This window comes from Lampris incognitus, chromosome 2 (genome assembly GCF_029633865.1).
Source record: "Lampris incognitus isolate fLamInc1 chromosome 2, fLamInc1.hap2, whole genome shotgun sequence".
Taxonomy (NCBI): Eukaryota; Metazoa; Chordata; class Actinopteri; order Lampriformes; family Lampridae; genus Lampris; species Lampris incognitus.
Genome location: NC_079212.1, coordinates 140,776,063 through 140,792,644, shown reverse-complemented (window position 1 = coordinate 140,792,644; position 16,582 = coordinate 140,776,063). Strand labels below are relative to the sequence as shown.

At 49.0% G+C, this 16,582-nt stretch overlaps 1 protein-coding gene across 1 annotated transcript in view; it reads right to left on the bottom strand.

Annotated features, from left to right (window-relative positions):
* Positions 1-16,582, bottom strand: part of rhoca (ras homolog family member Ca) — a 31,099-nt gene extending 14,517 nt beyond the window's left edge. Inside the window, exon 1 of the mRNA XM_056275393.1 lies at positions 16,449-16,582. The gene's annotated coding sequence lies outside the window, so the exon portion shown is untranslated. The remainder of the gene's footprint in view (positions 1-16,448) is intronic.

Here is a 16,582-nt window from a genome sequence, read left to right as displayed (position 1 = left end):
AGCATGTTGGATGCAGGAGAAATGGGCAGGAGTAAAGACCTGAGCGACTTTGACAAGGGCCAAATTGTTACGGCCAGATGACTGGGTCAGAGCATCTCTGAAACGGCAAGGCTCCCGGTCAGCAGTGGTGAGCACCAACTGACGGTGGTCCGAGGCTGGACAAAGCACAAACCTTCGACAGGGTGTTGGGTGCCCAAGGTGCATCGATGCGCAAAGGCAACGAAGGCTATCCTGTCTGAGCCGAACTGACAGGAGGTCTAGCGTGGCAGAAAATTTTAATGATGGTTACGGGAGGAATGTGTCACAACACAGTGCATTGCACCCTGCTGCCTATGGGGCAAGTGCAGCTGCCTACTGGTCAGAGTGCCCATGATGACTGCTGCCCACAGCCCAAAGTGCCTACAATGGGTACTTGAACATCGGAACTGGACCTTGGAGCAGTTGAAGAAGGTTGCCTGGTCCAATGAGTCCTGTTTTCTTTTAGATCACATGGGTGGCCATGTAGGTGTGCTCCATTTACCTGTGGAAGTGATGTCTTCATGCATGCTCAATAATCCAGGTAAGAAAATCAAAGAAAGTTGAATCAGTTCATCTGGACACAACATTTATTGAGAGAAACGTTTCAGCACTCATCTAAGTGACCTCTTCAGTCTAAACTGACTGCAGGTATCCCCACCCTTATAAACAATACAGTTGCATAATGACTGAAAACAACCATCAGTTTCACATGCAAATAGGCGTGACCATTAATTAGAGTTTCAATGGCCATGTGTACTATTCACAAAGGATTTGGGAATGTTTGCAATCACGGCGTTGTAAGATGATGACAGATTTACTCTTAGACCTGCTCGGTTCAGGGATAGTCGTTCCCTCTTCATATAGATGGCTTCTTTGACTCCCCGTTCAAACCAGCGTTCCTCCTTATCAAGGATGTGCACATCCTCATCCTTGAAAGAGTGGCCACCGGCCTGTAGATGGGTGTAGACTAGGGGTGGGCAATCTTATCCATAAAGGGCCAGTGTGGGTGCAGGTCTTTGTTCCAACCAAGCAGTTACACACCTGTGTCTCCTAATCAAGTTCCTCAGCAAAGACTCTATTGGTTGATCAGTGGGATCAGGTATGTAACTGCTTGGCTGGAACAAAAACCTGCACCCACACCGGCCCTTTCTGGATAAGATTGCCCACTCCTGGTGTAGACTGTGGAGTCCTGGCCTGACGCATTAGCTCTCCTGTGTTGTGCCATCATCCTCTTGGCCAGCGTCTGTTTGGTTTCCCCAATGTACAAGTTACGGCAATCCTCCTAGCACTTAACAGCGTACACTATATTGCTCTGTTTGTGGCGGGGGGACCCATCCTTAGAGTGGGCCAATTTCTGGCACAGAGTGTTTTGGGGTTTGAAAGCAACTGAGATGTGATGTTTGGAAAATACACATCTCAACTTTCCTGACACTCCCATCACATACGGAATCACCACTGGTTTACGCTTAGGAAGCTGTTGTCCTTCCCCTCTCTTCAATCAGCTGGTGCACTTCCTGGCTTTGACAAACGTCCAGTTAGGATAACCACACTTAACCAGGGCCTGTTTAATGTGGGATTTCTCCCCTTCCCCAGCCGCTATGTCCGTGGGGATGTTGTCAGCTCAGTGGTGCAGCGTCCTGATGACTCCTAGTTTGTGCTCCAGTGGATGATGAGAGTCAAACCTTAAGTACTGATCAGTATGTGTTGGTTTACATAAACATCAACAATCAAATCTCCCCTATCACCAATTGCAATTTCACAGTCTAAGAAGGCTAACCGGTCATTTTTCTGTCATTCTCTGACCTCAATCGCAGAGGTCAGAGAATCACTGCACAGATTGAACACACGGAAGGCTGCTGGACCGGACGGCATACCGGGTCGGGTCCTCCGGGAATGTGCCGACCAGCTGGCTAAGGTCTTCACAACTACATTTAACCTCTCACTGTCCCAATCCATAGTCCCGGCATGCTTTAAGACCACTTCTATCATTCCTGTCTCCAAGAAACCAACATCCACATGTCTGAATGACTACCGACCCATAGCACTCATCCATTGCCATGAAGTGCTTTGAGAGACTGGTTCTGGCTCACATCAAAAACATTACCCCCCCCCACATTTGACCCACATCAGTTCGCCTACCGTCCCAAAAGGTGTACTGAGGATGCCATTGCCACTGCCCTGCACTTTGCTCTGACCCATGTTGAACTTAACATCACACATCCGGATGCCATTTATAGATTATAGCTCTCCCTTCAACACTATCATCCCCGCCAAACTAACCACCAAATTCCTCTCCCTTGGCCTCAACCCCTCCCTCTGTAACTGGACCCAGGTGTCATCCACAAATCTGAATCAATGGCTACGTGGTGTCCCTGGATAGGACATCAGAGCCCTCTTTTACACTTCCTCCATATACAAGTTGGCCACTACAGGTAAGACTGGGGAACCCATAGCACACCTATGCTTCTGCCTATAGTACTGCCCCCTGTATGTGAAGTACGTAGACTGAAGACACAGCTTCAGGAGCAGATACCCTTTGGTCAGTGTTAAGAGTGGTCCTAGTGCTAAGAGTGGAGTCGTTTTGTAATTTCATATGGATTACCTCCACTGTTCATCAACAGGAACACATGTGAAGAGAGACAGCATCATAAGAGACCATTGTTTCATCCCCCTCCATAATGATGCCCCGTCTTCTGTTCCTTGTCGACCATCACTATGTCTGGTTGGTTAGCCAGCACCTGCTTGTCAGTGTGTAACTTGAAGTTCCGCAGGATCCTAGCTTTGCCATTCTCAACCACCTTTGGTGGTGTCTCCCATTTGGACTTGGGGACTTCCTGTCTGTCTTCAGCACAGACATTTCTGTACACTATCCCAGCCATTTGTTTATGCTTTTGAGTGTACGCTCTCACAACTAGAAATCTACACCCTGCTTCTAAGTGCTGGACTGTGTCAGGAGCATCTTTGCACAGCCTACATCTTGGGTCTTGTCTGGTGTAGTAGACCCTTGCCTCAACCGATTTGGTGACGAGTGCCTGTTCTTGTGCCGCAATGATCAGAGCCTCTGTGCTGACCTTCATTCCAGCCTTTTCTAGCCACTGGTAGGATTTTTCGATATCAGCCACATCTTTTATCTGTCGATGGTACATCCCATGGAGGGGCTTAGTCTTCAATGATATCACCTCTTCTTCCCCACTCTCTGTCTTCTGCTGCCTGAGTACTCACTCAGCAGTTCAACCTGGGGGGCCCCCTCTTTCTGATGTACTTACGGATGTTCCTTGTTTCATCCTGGATAGTGGCTCTGACACTCATTAACTCTTGGCCCCCTATCTTTTCACTTATCGTAGTCTCAGGCTGTTGGACTTTGGGTGGAACCCTCCATGCATTGTGAGGAGTTTCTGTGTCCTGATATCTGTGGCCTTTACTGCTTCCTTTGACCAGATTATTATTGCAGCTGGGTATCTGATGACTGGTAGGGCATGTGTGTTGATGGCTTGGATCTTATTCTTCCCACTGAGCTGGGTTCTCAGGACCTGCCTCACTCTCTGGAGGTATTTTGCTGTAGCTGACCTCCTTGCTGTCTCCTCATGGTTTCTATTTGCCTGTGGAATACCGAGGTACTTGTAACTGTCCTGTATGTCTGTTATCCTGCCATCTGCTAATCAAACCCCTTCAAGTCCTCACCACCTTCCTTCTTTTTCCTTCCAGTGGACCGCACTTGTCCAGTCCGAGTGACATCCCAATGTCGTCGCTGTAGATCCTGGTGAGGTGGCCCAGTGAGTCATGTCTTGCTCATTCCTGGCATATGGCTTGATGTCATCCATGTATAGGAGGGGGCTGACGTTGCCCGGGTTAACAAGATCCATGTCAGGTGTTGAGCCACCAGAACAACCTGATGAAAAATGGGCTATTGGAACAAGACATTCATGGACAAGGGAGATGTATACACACACACAACACCATGATTCACCGTCATGACGGCAATATGAACCAGGCCACCAACCATCTCCGCAAATAACCCTGGAGGAGAGTCCTGATTTTAGCCATTGCTGGTGTGTGTGTGTGTGTGTGTGTGTGTTGGGGGGGTGGTGGTTGAATTAGTGGAGCAGCTGATGTATGAGCCAGGGCCCCGCTGCCTGGGAGCAGCTGTGCATATAGTCAGTTGGCCCTACTCCTAATCCACTTTCTGCCAGACAGCCCTGACAGCAATCCCCTTCACGAGGGTACCCACTTATAAGGGGAAATTCGTCTTTGGATGCTCCGGGTGAAACTTTCGGCATTTAGCCTTCCTGTTATTGCCCATCCCCACCCACCACCACCCTTCTCTGGCTGGATGCAAATCAACTCAATTTTTTCCAAGAAACATCCGTGGATTGACTGCAACTGGCAAGCACAATACCGCTGCAACTGTAATTCCATTAACTATACTGGAAAAATGTGGGAAAGTGTCCTATCAAGTCATGTTATCCTGTAGTAAAGATGAGATAAAAGACCTTTCTCAACTCTTAACCTTCTAGTATACTAAGATGAGAAACATAATCCTCCACGGGGAGAAATAATATCTACGGAGCCTGTCGAGTGACATTCCTTGTTAATAAAATCATACCATAGCCAGTTGGGAACGACATTTCAGACATGGCCAACACAAACCTGTATGTGGCAATATGAGGGGTTCCAAATGGGGATACTGGAAAAATTAATAAGTGTGAATGGATTTCCTCTTTTTTTAATCTTGGATCGAATCAGAATTAAATATTGGCATCACTTGAAATGGGATACGGAGTAATTCTGAGCAAAAGATACTTGATTTGTATACTGAAAGCGCATTGGTTAAAACAAAGTCCGGATGCAGATATGGCTCAAGTTACAGATTTCGTCATCCAATAACTGGAAGGGCCCGGGAGACTAAATAGCTACAGGTGGATGTACAGCAAATGTATGGGGCCCCTAACGGGCTCCCCACTCTTTAGGAAATAATTTTCTGGAACTTTGAAGTTTTGCTCGGATACACATGACAGCTGTTGCTGACAGAAGGTCATATTATTCAGTATTAACTATTTGTGGAAGACTCCAAAGTCTCCGAATGGATTATAATGATGATAATGGATTACATTTATATAGCACTTTATCTAGACACCCAAAGCTCTTCACAGTGAAGTGGGGGAAACTCACTTCAACCACCACCAATGTGTAGCACCTACCTGGGTGATGCACGGCAGCCATTTTGCCCCAGAACGCTCACCACACATCAGCTTGAGGTGGAGTGGGAGGAATCACTGAGCCAATTACATGGGGGGGGGGGGATTAGGTAGTCAGATAGAGAGAGCCAGATTCGGAATTTTGCCAGGACACCAGGGAACCCCCGACTCTTTGTGATAAATGCCAATGATTAATGACCACAGTGAGTCAGGACTTCTGTTTAACTTTTCATCTGAAGAACAGTATCTCCTACAGCACAGTCCCCGTCATTGATTGCATCCCTTTTTTTGTTGTTGTTTATACTAGGGCCAGAGGGAAGACTGCCCCCTACTGGCTCACCAACATCACTTCCGGCAGCAACTCGGGTTTTCCTGGAAGGTCTCCCATCCAAGTACTAGCCAAGCCCATACCTGCTTAGCTTCCGTCATTCAGCTGAGCCAGGGTACATGCTGGTATGGATGCCGGATTGTGTAAATTTTACGACCCAAACTTCAAACACTGGTGTGAAATCTTAAACAGCTGAAAATGTAGATAAAAACATGCTATCTCGGCTAAAAATCAGACTAGATAGACTACGCAAACTAAGTGGGCAAAAGTACAGTTTTACAACCTAACTTCACAATTTTGAAAGAACTCAATATTTCCAGGACATTTAATCAATTTGATTAACTTCAGGTTTTCCATGACAGGAAAACTAGAAAATTTCCAGGTTACATCCAAACTTTCTTCATATGCCACATACAGGTTCGCCTTGCTCACATCTTGTCTCATTCCAGCTTGTTGCTAAGTCGAGGCCATGCATGATTTATTAACAAGGAATGTTAATTTCACTCTTCTCATTACTACCGACACGCACTGCCGGGTTTCAACACGAGGGACATGTTTGTAGGACAACAGCCAACCAAGAGAAGCTTCACTGGAATCACGTCTGTTTAAATATCCTCAAACGACTGAGGTTTCCAATAGTTTTAAATACTATACGATATTAAGAGACTTTGAAACAAAATGACTTGGTAAAATGTTTGGGGATTTTTCCACATTATTTGACTACAGATTGATTTGAGAGGTCAAACTACTGCTGAGGTGGGTATCAACAGATCCACCAAGGACAATGTAGGTTAGCAAGATTACGTCCCTTTCCAATTCACCATGTTCTTTCAGACCGCATAAAGTCGTCTCTCTTCTACAGACTCCTAGTCTGGCCACATGCAAGCACAGATGCAGTGTATACTTGTCCTACGGAAGCTGGTAAATCACTAGCTACACTTTCTCTGCATAAATCCATTTCTTCCAGTGTTGTGTGTCTTTAGGTGAGGCTTCGTTAAAACGGCATTAACGTCACAGGGCGCGGCAGCGCCAAATTGGCCAGGATTGATTCAGGCTGCACAGTTTTAATGTTGTGGCTCTGCCATTTCTAAAATGGATCGAAACCAAACCAAAGAAACTATTTTATATATATATATATATATATATATATATATATATATATATATATATATAAAATGCGCCGGGGACCAACCCCAGTTCATCTTGCCATGCCTCAGTCAGGACCAGAGGACGACCAGAGGACGACCTGGGATGACCCCCCCCCCAAGGTTGGACAACCCCAGGGTTCGAACTCAGGCCCTTCTGGCTGAGAGATGCAATCTAATTTGTCCCCAATACTACAAGACGCCCTAATGTAGTTATCTAGCTCCGGAACAATCTACTGTAGCCTGGTAGATTTTATCAACAACGGAGGAAATAAAATTTACTGAGAGGAATTGTAATATCAGCACAGTGAGTAGGACAGTGTGATGAATCCTTCATAAAAACATATTAGGGCGTTTCTGTAGCACTTCTGTCAGCCTCCGTCCTGCACAGCACAGCCGAACTCTTCACTCAGCTGCTCACTTTCACATGTTTGCTTTCCTTTCCCAGGGCCTGGAATTCTCTCCCGTCTCTATGTGGGAGGACATATATGCTTTACAGACATTTAAACCTATATCATTATTATCTGGTTAAACATGTTATTTTTGCATATGATAAAAAAAATCCAACGGAGGTTCGTCACATTGCTATTAAACTTTACATTAACCAAGTTCAAACCGAGGCTGGCATCAAAAATGGTGCACCTTCAAACATTTCAGACCTCATTTTGTGGGAAATGGTGGATAATGGATTCTGGCTAGCAGTGATTTAGACAACAACAGTATGTATCATGATTTGACATCATCCGAATTTCAATCCGATAAAATAACAGGAAATGACGGCAAACGATAACATTGACTCATCGCCCAACCCCCCCCCCCCATGTACATATTTGAACGCCAAGAGCAAACACATGGAAAACTAATTGGGTAAAGTTAGCGTAGCGGTCTATCCCGTTGCCTACCAACACGGGGATCGCCGGTTCGAATCCCCGTGTTACCTCCGGCTTGGTCGGGCGTCCCTACAGACACAATTGACCGTGTCTGCGGGTGGGAAGCCAGATGTGGGTATGTGTACTGGTCGTTGCACTAGCGCCTCCTCTGGTTGGTTGGGGCGCCTGTTTGGGGGAGTGGGGGGGAATGGCGTGATCTTCCCACGAGCTACGTCCCCCTGGCAAAACTCCTCACCGTCAGGTGAAAAGGAGCGGCTGGCGACTCCACATGTCTCGGAGGAGGCACGTGGTAGTCTGCAGCCCTCCCCGGATCGGCAGAGGGGGGTGGAGCAGTGACCGGGACAGCTTGGAAGAGTGGGGTAATTGGCCGGATACAACTGGGGAGAAAAAAAAAGGGGGGGAGGGGGGGGAACCTTAGAACAGGTATTTGGAGAGCCTGCATGCTGCACACCAGCCTAGGCTTAAACTGGACGAGAAATAAGCGAAGCTGGATGAAGGGTAAAAAAAAAACCCAAGCAAGCGGGCGACGGCAGCACCGAGGACCCGGAGCTCACCCTGCAAAACCAAACAATCCACTTCCTGTTCTGCGGAGCCGAGGAGGAGCTTTTGGCTGCCGTTCTGTTTGGACAGGCCTCAGCGGAGGAGCCTGGACGGGGAGAGAGCTGCCAAGGCGATTGAGTGAGATGTACAAACACACACACACACACACACACACACGCACACACCTTCTTTGGTACCACTGGCTTTCCTGTGGTCGGCAACAATTTCCAAGGCCAGTTTATGAACATCAGGCTAATTATGCACGCCGTCGTCCCGCTCGAGTCCAAATCCATACCGGAGTCCAAACTTTTTGACAGAAACCCCAATTTAGAAAGTAATAGATATTAACGGCAGCAATGATTAGGGCAAACAGGATGGATTATTAACAGCCCCTTTGTAAATATTAGCCAACCCCGGGCCCAGGAGATCAAACAAAGCGGTCGACTCACAAGACCGGCCGGCTGCCCGTCAACGCTACCGTTTGCCTCCCTCTGTGTTCACATGTGGGCCTGAGCTCGTCAGCCTGAGCAGATCCTAAACCAACCCGGGCTTATCAACGCGTCATCGAGCGGCGAACCACCGGCACCCATAACGCCAGCAGAAACCCGCCGGGCCACCGGGCGACGACGGCACCCGGGAGGAGAAAGACCGGACCAGCTTCAGAACATTCTGCCGCCATTACGGGAACAGTTCTCGGAGCGGCTCTATGTTTTCACCCCGTCGTATCCGTTCCCCTATACGAAGGCGTGGAGATGGCGACGTGGGCGATGTGGCGGGGGTGTGTTTAACCAGCTCCATTCGTTCTGGCATCGACTAAAAAGAAAAGAGGTCCCATCCCAGCAGTCGGAGGGCGGGAACGCCGTGTTCCTTGCAGGTTAAATCGGCCAACGTAGACGGACACGCCTAAAGCAGAGGGGGGGGGTGGGGGGTGTGGGGGGGACCTAGCCAACTCCAGAATGAAAGACCCGTTCAGGTTTCAATAATAACCACAGGAAGTTGCGTTTGGTTTTTGTTCTGAGCTGTAATTAAAAAAGGGCACACACCCCCTCCCCCTCCCCCCCATGCAATTTAATACCGTGCTACAGGATATGAGTATAACAGGTTTTTCCCTTTCTCTTTCATTTACTTTAAGCAATCACTTTTAATATGCCAACACACGAGAGCGTCCTGCAGATTAATCGATGGTCTGAATTCAGGGCCTCTTGTACTCAATTAGTCTCTTTGGGACCTGTGTTTTTGTTTTGTTTGTTTGTTTTTTTACATTAAAGAAAATCATTATTTGCCTTTTGTCGTACACTGAAGTGGCTGCAGCCGGTGCTCTTCACCCCTGTTCAGAGTCCCAGCCACTCCTCGCATGTACCCGGCACGAGATGTTATAAGTTACAAGGGCGAATTATGAACATAGTTGGTTTGGCTTGTAGACGTTTGGTGTTCTCGACCGTCAGCAGACTGTCAAATGGTCAACAGCATAGAAAGCTACGGCACGTTATCGGACACAGAGTGGTAGCGTAGCAGGCCAGTTGGCTGGCGACGTCACTGAGCGACGAGGAAGAAATCGTCCCGACACCCGACTTCCATGACTAGTGGCTGATCGAGGAGAACAGCCATTAAAAGAGAATAGCAAGTGTAAAACAGATGCGTGCTGGGTTGGGGAATTGTATCAAGAAGCCATAAGAAAAGTTTCAGTTGTGTTTGACCCTATATGAGGGAGTCGTGTGTTTCTGTACGTCTGTTTTAACACCACTAGGAGGCGCCATGCTGTCTGCTGGAAGAGCCATGCGTGCCTTCACATAGACTTAAACAGTCCCCAAGTCTCTGAATAGTACACGTGGCCATTTTAACTCTAGCTTGATGGTTGCAATCACAGCATTGTAAGATGGCGACAGATGTACTCTGGGTTCAGGGACGGTCGTTCCCTCCTCACGCAGACGGGCTCTTCCTCCTTTATCAAGATGTGCTTGAAAGATCGTCCTTGAAGGAGAACAGTTGAGACGTGTATTTTCCCCAAACACCGCGTCTCGGTTGCTTTCAAACCCCAAAACACGCTGCACCAGAAGTTGGTCCACCCCAAGGACCCGTTCCCCCGGCACAAACAGAGCAACATAGTGTACACTGTGAAGTGCCGGGAGGATTTGTTGTGACTTGTACATTGAGGAAACCAAACAGACGTTGGCCAAGAGGATGGCACAAACCAGAAGAGCCAACGCGTCAGGCCAGGACTCCAGTCTGCAGGCCGGTGGCCTCTCTTTCAAGGATGAGGAGGTGCACATCCTTGATAGGGAGGAACACTGGTTTAAATGGGGAGTCAAACAGGCCATCTATGTGAAGAGGGAAGGACCATCCCTGAACTGGGGAGGGGGGGGCTAAGAGTACATCTGTCGCCATCTTACAACACTGTGATGGCCAACATTCCCCAACCCTCTGTGATTAGTACACATGGCCATTGTAACTCTAGTTAATGGTCACGGCAATTTGCATATGAAACTGATCATTGGTTTCGGTGGTTATGCCACTGTATTGTTTATAAGGGTGGGGGCGTCTGCAGTCAGCTGAGACTGAAGAGGTCACTTTCCACTGCATGGTACCGGCTTGACTCAACTCACTTTTTTGGGGTTTTCCATTGGGCCAAAGTTAGGGACAGTACCTGGTACCGGGTACTTTCTTTGGTATCATTTCTGTCGAGGTTCCAAGTGAGCTGAGCCGATACTAGAAGGTGACATGAAAATACCCCTATAAATAAATAATTAAAATAAATATAACTATATGTATATTTATCTAAATATAAATAAAATCTTTAAAAAAAAAAAAACTAGTCAACATGCCCACAAATGACCAGCGGGGCTCCGCCGTGAGGGGATACCATCTGCAGTGCAACACCAAATCCCAAAAAGTAAAGCGAGTAGAGTCGAGTAGAGTCGAGCTGAGCTGGTACCATGCAGTGGGAAAGGGGCATTGGATGAGTGATGAAACGTTTCTGTCAGTAAACATTGTGTACAGATGAACTGATCCAACTTCCTGGGAGGCGGTTAAAATGGCTTCAGTGGTGGCGCCCACGAAACCGTCAATTCTGCCTAAAACAATAACTTTGGAACACAAATACGTTAGCCGTGCGAGCTGCTTATTTTAAAATCATCAGCACGAATCATTGATTCATATCAATATCTATATTCTAACCCCGTTTTGACAAGAGATGCACCAACGTATCAGCCGGGGACCGGATCGGACCATTTTCAGCTTGACGGGCCACGACCGGTGACCAGCCGGTCAGTCTCGGATACATCCGATTCTGTCCCGGTCCAATTTACACGCATGGGCCACGACCGGTGACCAGCCGGTCAGTCTCGGATACATCCGATTCTGTCCCGGTCCAATTTACACGCACGGTGCCGCATGATGGTTCATGTCGCACACACAGCGGCACAGACAGTACCGTCACAGCCCCACACGGGCCAGAACACGTCATCGAAAAACTGATGTTTTACTTTGGGAAAGTAAAACATGTTAGCTAAAGTGGGATATGATGCATTTCACTTTCAGTTGGGTTTTATTTGTAGGGAAAAAAAGTTCTGTCCAGTGACCTGGAGCACTCCACCCTCCTCTGCCGAGCCGGGCAGGTCTGCACACTACCACACGCCTCCTCCCATACACGTGGCGTCGCCGGCTGCTTCCTTTCACCTGACAGTGAGGAGTTTCACCAGGGGGAGCTAGCACATGGGAGAGTCACGCAATTCTCCCCAGTTCCCCCTCCCCTCCTAACAGGCACCCCGACTGACCAGAGGAGGCGCTAGTGCAGCGACCAGGACACATACCCGCATCCGGCTTCCCACCCGCTGGACACGCCCGACCAGCCGGAGGTCACACAGGGATTCGAACCGGCAATCCCCGTGTTGGTAGACCGCTATGCTGCCAGGACACCCCCATTTTGAGATTTGTTTGAGTGAGAGAAGGTCCTGTAACCTGGTGCAGCTTAGGACAAAACGTTAAAAAGTTCGCTGATAATCAACGTTTTATAGTAAACAAACAATTGAAATTTCCATTAAAGATCTTCACCTTCTTCTTCCTCTTTCGACTTGTTCCCCGTTTCTCAGGGGTCGCCACAGTGGATTTTATAGCTTTTAACCCGGCCCTCGACCGTTCCCGTATGGAGCCTCAACCCATCAGATATGGTCTTGTCAATCCACGTGATGATTTGGCCAAATTTTACTTCGGATGCCCTTCCTGACACACCCACTAACCCTATGGACGGAGGCACCGGTGAAGCACTGGAACTTTCCATTAAAGACAAGTTACAAAAGTGTTTGTGTATGCCGGCAATTATAGTTCCAAAGGAAAAAAACCAATTTAAATCGGCCAAGAAACTTGCAATCGGTGCATCTCTAGCTTGGACCGCGGGTTTACTTTTCCTTTAAAGTGCATGGGAACGCGAAGCACCGCCACTTCCCCCCCACCCCCACCCCCCCGCCTCCTTCACCCTGGGTTAATGAACACACCGCCTCTCCCTCTCCAGAGGTTTTCTGGAGGCTTAGGAGCAAATAGGAGTTATGCAACGAGCGGAGGGGACTGTGAGACCCTGACCCCCGAGGAAAAGAGCTACCTTTCAAGTCCGGGAGTCTATATACATACACACACATAATATATACACACACACAGAGCTCGCCAGCGAGAGGCCGGCGCAGCCACATGTTCCAAGAGACACTGATCGGCCTCTTTTGTTTCCGGGACGAGACACAAACTAGAAGCGAAACCCCGTCACCGGGATAACAGAAATAAATGTCACTGGGACAACAAATCCAAATATTACTCTTTTGCCCTTCCGGTAGCCCAGACGGGTAGTTCCCATTTCTGCTTTTGCAGTTTACAACATCCAGGAGCTCCAAGGGTCGGCTGATGGTAACACCGAGACGTTATTTCCTAGGTTTTAGCGTTTACTATGCAAGTACACGTGAGACAAGTACGAGCACGCTCCAGCTGGGGAAATAAAATTTGGTATCTGAAAACTTGATCACCTCGAGGATAAATACGCTTAAACTGTAATCGAATATTTTTGTGTCGTGTAACCGGTGTGTGTGTGTCTGTAACTTCTTGTGATCTAATGTCTCTTTCTTTAAACAAGTTTATATGTAATGAAGACTTGTGGACATTGGAGGGATAGTACATCGGGGGTAATAGAAACCCACATAAAAATCAAATGGAGTCTAACGAAGTATGAAAACATAAAACCCCTACCGGTGACATCAAACTCTCATCTGGTGAAATGCGAAATGACTAATACGAGTAGAGAGAAAAGCAGCTTTTACCTTCTTAGTCCCACAACTCCCACCCATTCATTTCTGCCCTTTCCACCATTCGATTTTCATCCTCCCCTAATTACATTTCTCTGTTTCAAAACATTTCTTTGTTTATTTTCCAATTAGCAAAAGGATTAGATTGGAGATTGGCAGAATTTAATTCGCCGCGTCGAGCCCGTCGGAGGAAATGGGCCAAAGTTCACCGGCTGGCGAAGAGAGAGAGAGAGCGAGAGGGGAGGGGGGCCCGAGCCGAAGGCCGTCTGGGCCCCCGCCGTGTCCTGATGCCTCGCCCGGGACACCAGACGACTTATGAGGCCGTCTCCCCCGGGAAACACGCCTGCCTCGAATGGCAAACCAGCAGATTTGATGTTGTGATAACATTGTTAGGAGGACTCGTCACTTGGAGTCTAGGGAAGCGTAATAGACAAGTTTCAGGGTAAGTTCAGGTGTCGAACTCTTCCAGGAGCACCAATTCAACGCAACTCTGGTCGGGAGGGTTTGCAAGTTGAATCGGATCTCATTCGCGGGCTCGTAGGTCCCGAATTTGAGAACGCGGGTGGCGTAAAAAGCTGAAAGGTAGCCCAAGTCTTACACAATAGCAGAAGTACACAATCGCAGGCCGAGTCAGCCTCTCAACATTCTTTGGACATCTGTAACAAAGACACACAAGTGTTTCATTTGAACTGAGTCACGGACTCGGGGGCATTATCCAGTCGTCCCGCTTCATTCACAAAACGTAATTTCACACACGAGTAACACGAACTAACAAATGTGGAAGTGCCCTGTAAAGGCAGCACGTTACGCATCGCATGTGCTCGACAGACAACAGCGCCTCAAAGATGCACAAAAACCCCTTCGGCCACAGACTCGGAGAAATCAGAACGGGTGAAACAGGACTCGGGCGTGCAAAATTACATCCCACTCTTCTAGCAGAAGGGTGGGCGCTGACGAAGATCTGCGTTCCGGGGCATTTAATTCAGTGTGCGAGTCCCATTTCTCAGATCCAGAGATCACATTACAGATCTAGAGGATATTTCATTTCGTCTCTCCGGTCCTCTGACACGAGCGGTGCCCGGTCCACCCACTGAAAACGGTGGCGGTCGCCCGAGTTGTCGTACCGTTAATCGACCGGCCGTGTTCAACCGAGTGACCTACAAACCCGGACACGTTCATAACCCGCTTCAACCAGCCCGCATCTACTACGGCCCCAACGGGGAGCCACACTTGCGGATGTTTACGCTGTTAAAATCCTGCTGGGAGAAAAGTAGGGCGAGACAAGAATCAGAGCGTTGGAACCAGTCCAGTGCATGATGACCCTGAAAGGTATGCCGAACCCGGGCCAGTGTCTCACGTAACGACGGAGGCCAAGGAGTCACTTCATGAATAGAGAGAGAGAGAGAGAGAGAGAGAGAGAGAGAATATTCATCTCATGACTTGCACAGACTGTCACTTCAGTCAAGCAACTCCATTTAGATGTTGTCCAACAGGGCTGACCTGTTGGCTGGCTTATTACAGCGCCGGCAAACACTTTGTCCAATCTGCTTCGGTTCAGCAGAGGGGAACTGACGCTACAGATCAGAAAAACAAACACTAAAACTCAGCCATGCTTCAAGTCAAGGACTTGCATATTTCATACTGTATTGTGCAGCACAACTTGCACCGGATGTGAACTATGCAGTACAGTGGGACACGAGTTTGAAATGTACAGTAGCTGAACTAACTAACTAGAGTAGGTGAGAAGGGGTAGGGGGAAAAAACAAGTGTGCTTCCTCCTGCTGCTTTTCCAATATGGAAAAGATAATCCGATGCATACGAAGATTTTGTTCGCGGAGTTTGATGAGTGGGTTTGTTGATCGCTTCAGATTATCGGCAACGGCTTCTCTGCATGTTCTACCCTGCTCATTTACATGTCCCAAATAAACCATCATCATCATCATCATCATCATCATATGGGAGGCTCCTGTATTTGTTTGGGTACAATTATTTCTTTCCAGTTCTCCTTTCAGTTTCAAGTGTATTAAAATATTGATATCTGTACTTGATGCTGGATTTTTCGGTTTGAGGTGGTGGCACACAACCCCCCCCCCCAGAAGGTGGCACACAAGCCCCCCCTCAGAAGGTGCAACACAAGCCCCCCCCCAGAAGGTGCCACACAAGTCCCCCCAGAAGGTGCCACACAAGCCCCCCACCCCCAGAAGGTGCCACACAAGCCCCCCCAGAAGGTGCCACACAAGCCCCCCACCCCCAGAAGGCGGCACACAAGCCCCCTACCCCCAGAAGGTGCCACACAAGCCCCCTACCCCCAGAAGGTGCCACACAAGCCCCCCCCAGAAGGTGCCACACAAGCCCCCCACCCCCAGAAGGTGCCACACAAGCCCCCCACCCCCAGAAGGTGGCACACAACCCCCCCCCAGAAGGTGCCACACAAGCCCCCCCCCCCATAGTTAAACCACACTTGGTCTGACGTGAGAGATCCGTCAACTTGAACTCCCCCTGCGAATGTTTGGATTTCGGCTCCGCCACTTTTGGTCCGCCAACAAGGGCAGAATTCACAATGGCAGTCGGCTCAAACGACGCCCCTCCGTCCGTCTCAAGAGGGGAGGGTGGGGGGGGATTCGGATAAGGAGCAGGAGAAGTGGCCGGAGGTGTAGATTCGGATGTGTGTGTGTGTGTGTGTGTGTGGGAGATTTGCGGGGGAGCGGACACGCGGGAGTTCGCCGAACCGGAGCCGGGCGGGCTGGACTCGTCCCCCCCCCCCCCGCCGCCGCCCCCGCCTCCGCCTCGACTTTGAAACTAACACAGCGAGCGGATCAACAGTTGTACCGAAACACACCCTGCCCAATGTAGTAAAGCCGCCGCCACGCATCAGAACTAGTACCCTGCGAGGGGAGAGGGGGGGGGGGACAGCAGTGGTCCAAAGTAAGGCACACCGGCCACCACCTAGTTTTCCCTCCCAACTAAGTCGGGTTATAACTGAGAGTCCTTACCCGGGCCGAAAAGCTAAGCAGTTGGAGAGCGGAGGTCCGTGCTGGCGGTTTACTCACCTCGCGTGCGCCAGACGAGTCGGGGCTGGTTCTGCTCTTCAGCTGCCACTCGGCTCTCTACTCGTCTACCGATCGTGACACACGCACCCGCACCCGCACCCACCCACACACCCACACACACACACACACACACA